At 42.9% G+C, this 7,772-nt stretch overlaps 1 pseudogene across 1 annotated transcript; it reads right to left on the bottom strand.

Moving 5' to 3' along the window:
- Positions 1-1,121: 1,121 nt before the first annotated feature.
- LOC101006982 lies at positions 1,122-3,089 on the bottom strand (annotated as a pseudogene). The gene has a single exon (XR_163430.5). The product of XR_163430.5 is annotated as a eukaryotic translation initiation factor 4B pseudogene (transcript).
- Positions 3,090-7,772: the final 4,683 nt, after the last annotated feature.

Here is a 7,772-nt window from a genome sequence, read left to right as displayed (position 1 = left end):
CATTTCAGTGGAGAAGGAAACTTGGGGGGAAAGCTCATCAAGGTTGTAAGAAAGGCTCCCAATTTAACTGTCGCTATCCCTATTTATCCACCATCCAAGACCATCCATTATTCTAGAGCACTCTGATGTATAAAAGGGGTCAAAGCATCAGGAGCAGACAAAGAGTGAGAACCAAAAGACACCAAGAAACCGATTTGCTTGAGAAAAGCAGCGATTCTCCCTTTCACAGCTCTCCATGGCTGATAGAGAAAATGCCCAAAATATCATCTATGTGACTTAGAGACTGCTTTTTGGGAGGTTAAGAGTAGCACGAAGAACTTAAGATGACGACAAGAGTCTAAATTTTTAGTTTCAAGGTTTCAACAGAATGTGGATGTATTCAAACTTTCAAAAAGGACAGTGTTTAGAAAGGGTAAAACTAGGACACAGAAAACATTGGGAATTACCACAACCCGCAAGTGCTTCCAACTCCAGGAAATAACCATTCATGTGTTTGCTGGAGGTCACACAATTTTCCCCTATTACCTGATGCAAAATGACTCATCACTTCCCAAAAGCTTCTTTTCAAACCATGATTTTCCCATTTGTTTTGGTCCAATGCAGTCCTATTCTTTATGGCCTATATAGTCTCACTCCCAACTACCCCACGGGGGGTAAAAAAAAAAAAGAATTCCCCCAGGCTGGCCCCCAAAACTCAGAATTAAATAAAAGGAGGGGCTGGCAGCCTCCTGGAGACTAAAACAACTTGAGGCTAAATCTACCTTTCCAAGAGTGGAACGTCTATTCAGATAATGTTTGAGAATTCATATTTGCCACAATAAGATAAAAACTAAAAGGTAGAAGTCTCACACTTTTCCTTCTACCTCCCTCCCCTACTGCCCAACCAGGTTCCAGACTCTATATCACTGTCATTACCATTTCTACTAAATGGAGGCCCCTAGGCACTAATCACACTGGCAACTGCGTGGTGACATAATGCAGCACAACATTTCCTCTAAAAAACTGTAGTCCTTTTCTCTCTGGCTGTATTGGTGATTCTCCAGTTACTTCAGTACTTTAAAGGCTGCAGCAGCATGCAAAAGAATTTCATTTTTTGTTTTTTAAAAAAGGTAAGAAAGGCCTTCAGGAGATGGTGAGTTTTATTTTGTCTTGTCTGGATAGAGGTTTTGATTTGCTCTCGAATGTTCCAGGGTGGAGAGAAACTAGGAGAAAGCACAGGATGTAGAGGTCTATTTGGCATAATCTTCTCCCTCGTTTTCATCTTCACCATCAACAGCGAGAGCAGCATACTTGCTTGCAGAACTGAACTTGGAAGCTGAATTTTTCCTCAGGTTTCTTTGGCTCAGGTGCAGATCTGCAGTCTTGATCCTTTTTGCTATCTTTCCTATCTGACTCCTTCCAGTGGTCTTTGTTCCCTCCATCTCCTGGACCACGGTTAGAGTTCCCAGTTTGGCCTTTTGGGACATTCATCCCATCTACTTTATTTTCATCTTTCCTTGCTGGTCCTTCCTCAGATGGTTGAGCTGGAGCTACTTTTCCCCTACCACTTGTAGGGGATTGCTGCTCTGTGTCTGAGCTCTGAGATGGAGCAGGAGGGTTAAAACTTCGCTTCACCCAAGCATTCTCCTTTGGTGGAGGGGCTGGCATTACCTTTAGGGGCTGATCAGGTTTGGGAGGTTTAGAAGTTGGAGAGTGACAGTCTTCCTCCTTATTGAGTGTTTCATTTTCTAGAGACTTCTCACTCTCTCTCCGTGCATTTCTGCCAGATGTGGTGGAGGTCCCAGTCTGCGATGACTCACTTCCTGTCCTCGACTGTTCCCGTTCCTGAGTTTCTTCTCTTCGCCAGCTTGGGTGTCCCTCCTGAGGCCATCGTTCTAGTTTTGGCTCATCCAGTTGACGCTGCAACTTCTCTTGTTCCTTCTGTAGCCGTTCTTCTACTTCTCTTTCTCTAGCAGCTGTGTCAACGGGCTTTGCCTGTCCATAGAAGCAGCTCAACTGGACTGGGAGGTACTAGCAGAGGAATCATCTTCCTTAGGAGTACTCCAAGGTTTTAGATTCAGTTTGGGTCTTTGGCGGGGGGACCTCTATCATCACGCCTATAATCATCCCGAGAGTAATCATCTCTGGAGCTCCACGACCGATCATCCTGTCTGTCCTATCGGTCTTCATAGCGGTCCCCACCTCTTCTATAGTCATCATCCCTGCGATACCCACTGCCAAATGCTCTTCTGCCACTGCCAATCCAGGAATAGTCTCTGCTGCCTCTGCTGCCTCAGTCATCGTAGCGATCCCAGCCACCATATGGATCCATATCCCGGCATGGGCCATCCCAATACCCATCCCGATATCCATCATGATACCGGTCTGAATCATAACGATCTCGATACTTGTCTCCAAAGCTATCATCACCTCTTCTAGGTGGGTAGTCATTAAAGCTGTCTGTAGCAGGAGGAGCCCTCCAGTCTGTATCAGTTTTGTCAGAATCCCGATTTCTATTACGGCCGAAAGAGCAATCATCCCAGTCTTTATCCTGTACTTGATCAGCAACGTCCACTTGAATTCTTCTGTTACCTAGAGACTCTTCATTGAGACTCAGGGCACTGAGCAGGGAATCCAGTTCCTCAAATTCAGCATAACCAAAACCTTTCAGCCTCTCTGGATTGCTGGGTTCACGTGGTAAACGCACTGCACTGATATTTAATCCTCTAAAGAATTCCTTAATTGACTCTTCTGTAACATCATAGGGTAGGTTCCCTAGAAAAGCAGCGTAGGGTAGAGTGGCGATTTGGGAAGACGGCTCCGGTCGATATTGGGTTCCCGAGCAGCCCGTGGAGCAGTGGGAAGGATGGAACGGTCTAATTGGAGGCGCCATATGCACATTGTCATCATTACTGTGCCAAGTTGTTGAAATTCTCCTTCCAGGTCATCCGTTTCATCAGCCCAGCTGACTGGTTTGGAAACATAGGTGCTTCCCCCACCAGTACCCCCATCCTCAGCCAGAAAGTCTGTTAGGGAGATAGTCTTCGCCTTCTTATTCTTCTTTTTTGCTGAGGCCGCCATGTTGGGAGAGCTTCTCTCTCTCTCTGTCTCTGTCTCTGTCTCTCTCACTCTCTCAATCTCTTTCTCCCTTCCCTTCCCTCCCCTTCCTTCCCCTCCCCTCCCCTTCCCTCCTCCCCTCTCCTTCCCTCCTCCCCTCCCCTCCCCATCCCTCCTCCCCTCCCCTGCCCATCCCTTCCCTTCCCTTCCCTTCTTTCTTTGACCGAGTTTCGCTCTGTCACCCAGGCTGGAGTGCAGTACTGAGATCTCGGCTCACTGCAACCTCTGTCTCCTGGGTTCTAGCAATTCTCCTGCCTCAGCCTCCCAAGTAGCTGGGACTACAGGCGCACGCCGCCACACCTGGCTAATTAAAAAAATTTTTTTTTAGTAGAGACGGGGTTTCACTTGTGTTGCCCAGGCTGGTCTCGAACTTCTGAGCTCGGGCAATCCACCCACCTCGGCCCCTCAAAGTGCTCATGAGCCACCGCACCTGGCCTATGTGCCTATTTTCTAGGCATGTGAGCATACAGTGAACAGACAAAAATCCCTGCCCTCATGGAGGTAACATTCTAGGGAAAGGAGATAGCCAATAAACAAATAATAAAGATCTACAGTCTATCAGATGGTATAAGAGCTAGGGAGAAAATTGAGGCAGGGATGGAAGATATGGAGCACTGGGGTGGCAGTGAGGTTGCAATTTTAAAGAGGGTAATCAGAGAAGGCTTCACTTAGATAATATTTGAGCAAAGATCTGAAAGAGGTGAGGTGTGAGCTATGCAGATCTCTGGGAGGATGCTGCAGGCAGCCTAGCAAGTGCCACGACTCTAAAAGGAGAATGCCTGACATGTTTAAGGTCAGTGTGGCTGGAGTGTAGTGATTAAGAGGAGGTGGGCACAGAGATCATAGAGGGGGAGTGGTGTCCAGACCATCTAGGGACTTATAAGCCATTGTAAGGGCTCTGGCTTTTACCCTAGGTGAGAAGGGAAGTACTTATTCCTATCTAGAGTTATATGTTTATGGCCTCCTGCCCCCACCCCTCCACCACATGTTAGAATGTAAAACTCGTGGAAGAAAAGAACTTTATCTGTCTTATTCACCGCTGTATCCCTAGCACTTAGAACAGTGTTCAGCACAAAGAAAGTGCTGCGGGAATATTTGCTGAATGAATTGTGCAGGCTCAATATTACCAAAGGATATAGGAACTAGGCATGACCTAGTTTAAGCAATAAAGTTGGAGACATTGGATTCAGGTTGACTTATACTCTGACTCACTGTATGACCTTGGACAAGTCACCTCCTCACCCTGAACTTCAGTTTCTTCATCTCCAAAATAAAGGGGTTTTATTAGATGATATTTTTTATTTCAATAGGTTTTTGGGAGATAGGTGGTGTTTGGTTACATGAGTAAGTTCTTGAGTGGTGATTTCCGATATTTTGTTACAGCCATCACCCGAGCAGTATACACTGTACCCAATGTGTGGTCTTTTATCCCTCACCCCTTTCTTTCTGACTGTCATAGCCTGCAATTCCACAATGCAGGAAATACATCAGTGATATATGACCTTCTGACTATGATGTGTTCAGGAATTCTGGTATACTTACCACTATTCTATGGTTCATCTTTTAATGAATGTTGTTTATACTTCTGGGTGGAGAGGATAGTTTTCTTAGCTCCTTGAGTGGGCTGTAGGCTTGAAATAGTCCAGGTCACCTCTAGCCCTGTGGTTTGTGTTTCAAGTCTGCCTTTCCCGTCAACATGACATTCCTACTTCTAGTCCAGTGTTACAGCAACATTGATCCTGAGGTTTCAACAGGTAGAGGACCAAAACCTCAAGTCATAAATATTTTAATGAGCCAGTTCTAACAGAGACAAAAAATAAAGTAGGATCTATTCTAGCTGGATTTTAAAGTAAGCAAATAAATTTAGGTTTAATCTTTAGCTTTAAAAGCTTTTTTATATATTTTAGTAGGGCAAAGCTAGTTATATAAGGCAAATATACACTCTTAAAAAGATGATTAAATCCTAGTAGCATTGGCTCTGGTCCCCATATAAGCGACCAATGTGATAAACCCTTATTTTCTAGATAGTTCTCAGAGAAGCACAGTAATTGTAAACTCATATCACATCAGGTACTGTACACTCAAATCATTAATAAAATCTCAGCAGTGACTCAGACAAAGCAAACTAATTGGTTCCTGTTAGTTAGTTAACTGATGCAGTACTCCCCCAAAGTAGGTCAATCTACTGGAAAACCCAGTATTAACTTCAGGTATGACAACAGGAAGATTCATCAATGTAATGAACAAAGTCTCCCTTTAAACACGATCTAATTTAAATGAAGAAAAATAAGTCAATCCAGTCTTCTGTTACTTTGGCACTTGGATCTGGGGAATGAGCATCACCACCACTAAATATGAAAGGTAAAAGATATTTCATTTTTCAATGCATTTTACACATGAAGGGATACTGCTTAAGCCAAAGAAAAATCTGCCAAAGTCATTATGCATATAGAAGCAAACCTGGAATGATGTGTCTGAGTTCTCAAATCAAGTGAAAATCATTGCTACATTGACTTTTGTTTAGTCTTATTTTTTATTTTTAAAAATTTTTTTAAATTTGAACTTTTATTTTAGGTTCAGGGGGCACATATGCTGGTTTGCTATATTGGTATATTGTATGATGCTGAGGTTGGGTATAATTGATCCTGTTAGAGAAATGCAAATCAAAATCACAATGAGATACCATCTCACATCAGTCAGAATGGCTATTTTGTTAATTTTAATTTTCGTGAGTTAATAGCAGGTGTATGTATTTATGGGGTACATGAGATATTGATATCTTTGATACAGTTATACAATGCGTAATAATCACATCAGGGTAAATGGGGTATCCATTGCCCTCAAGCATTTATCCTTTCTTTGTGTTACAAATTATCCATTTATACTCTTTTAGTTATTTAATTAATTAATTAATTTTTGAGACAGAGTCCAGCTCTGTCACCTAGGCTGGAGTGCAACGGCGCGATGTCGGCTTACTGCAACCTCTGCCTCCAGGGTTCAAATGATTCCTCTGCCTCAACCTCCCAAGTAGCTGGGATTACAGGCGCATGCTACCACGCCTGGCTAATTTTTATGTTTTTAGTAGAGACAGGGTTTCATCATGTTGGCCAGGCTGGTCTCGAATTCCTGACCTCAAGTGATCCACTCACCTAGGCCTCCCAAAGTGCTGGGATTACAGGCATGAGCCACCATGCCCGGTCATCTTTTAGTTATTTTAAAATGTACACTAAATTATTGTTGACTGTAGTCACTCTGTTATACTATTGAATCCTAGATCTTATTCATTCTGTCTAGCTTTATTTTTGTATTCATTAGCCATACCCCTTCCTCACCCTTTCACACTAACATTTGTGGTTTCTGGTAACCATTGTTCTACTCTATATCTCCATAAGTTAAATTCCATTAATTTTTAGCGTCCACAAATAAGTGAAAACATGTGAAATTTGTTTTTCTGTGGCTGGTTTACTTCACTTAACATAATGAAATCCAGTTCAATACATGTTGTTGCAAATGACAGGATCTCATTCCTTTTTATGGCTGAATAGTGGACAATTGTGTATATGAACCACATTGCCTTTCTCTTTTTGTCTTAAGTGAAAAATTTTAAATTTAACTTTCTTGGCTGGGTGTGGTGGCTCATGCCTGTAATCCCAGCACTTTGGGAGGCCGAGGTAGGCAGATCACTTGAGGTCAGGAGTTCAAGACCAGCCTGGCCAACGTGATGAAACCCGGTCTCTACTAAAAATACAAAAATTAGTCAAGTGTGGTGGCACGTGCCTGTAGTCCCGGCTGCTTGGGAGGCTGAGGCAGGAGAATCACTTGAACCCAGGAGGCAGAGGTTGCAGTGAGCCGAGATCACGCCACTGCACTACAGCCTGGGTGACAGAGCAAGACTCTGTCTCAAAAAAAAAAAAAAAAAAATTAATTTTCTTTTCTTTTTTTTACATTCTAACTTTTACTTTAGATTCAGGTGGGTACATGTGCAGGTTTGTTACATAGGTAAATTGTGTGTGTCATGGGTTTGGTGTACAGATTCTTTCATGACTCAGGTAATAAGCACAGTACCCAGTGGTTAGTTTTTTGATCCTCATCCTCCTCTCACCCTCCACCCTCGAGTAGGCCCTGGTGTCTATTGTTCTCTTCTTTGTGTCTGTGTGTACTCAGTGTTTTGCTCCCACTTATAAGTGAGAACATGTGGTATTTGGTTTTCTTTTCTCACATTAATTCGCTAGGATAATAGCCTCCAACTACATCTTTGTTGCTGCAAAGGACACAATTTTATTCTTCCTTGTGGCTGCATAGTATTCCACAGTGTATACGTACCACACTTTTTTTTTTCATCCAGTCTACCATTGATGGGCATTTAGGCTGATTCCATGTCTTTGTTATTTTGAATAGTGCTGCGATGGACATATGTGTGCATGTGTCTTTATGGTAGAACAATTTATATTCCTTTGGGTATATACCCAATCATGTGATTGCTGGGTCAAATGGTAGTTCTGTTTTAAGTTCTTTCAGAAATTGTCAAACTGCTTTTCACACTGGCTGAACTAATCTACATTCCCACCGGCAGTGTATAAGTGTTCCTTTTTCTCTACAACCTTGCCAGCATCTGTTATTTTTTGACTTTTCAATAATAGCCATTCTGACTGGTGTGGGATGGTATCTCATTGTGG

Source organism: Papio anubis, chromosome X (genome assembly GCF_008728515.1).
Source record: "Papio anubis isolate 15944 chromosome X, Panubis1.0, whole genome shotgun sequence".
NCBI classification, from domain to species: Eukaryota; Metazoa; Chordata; class Mammalia; order Primates; family Cercopithecidae; genus Papio; species Papio anubis.
The sequence above is the reverse complement of the archived record's forward strand: the minus strand, read 5'-3'. Positions and strand labels throughout refer to the sequence as shown.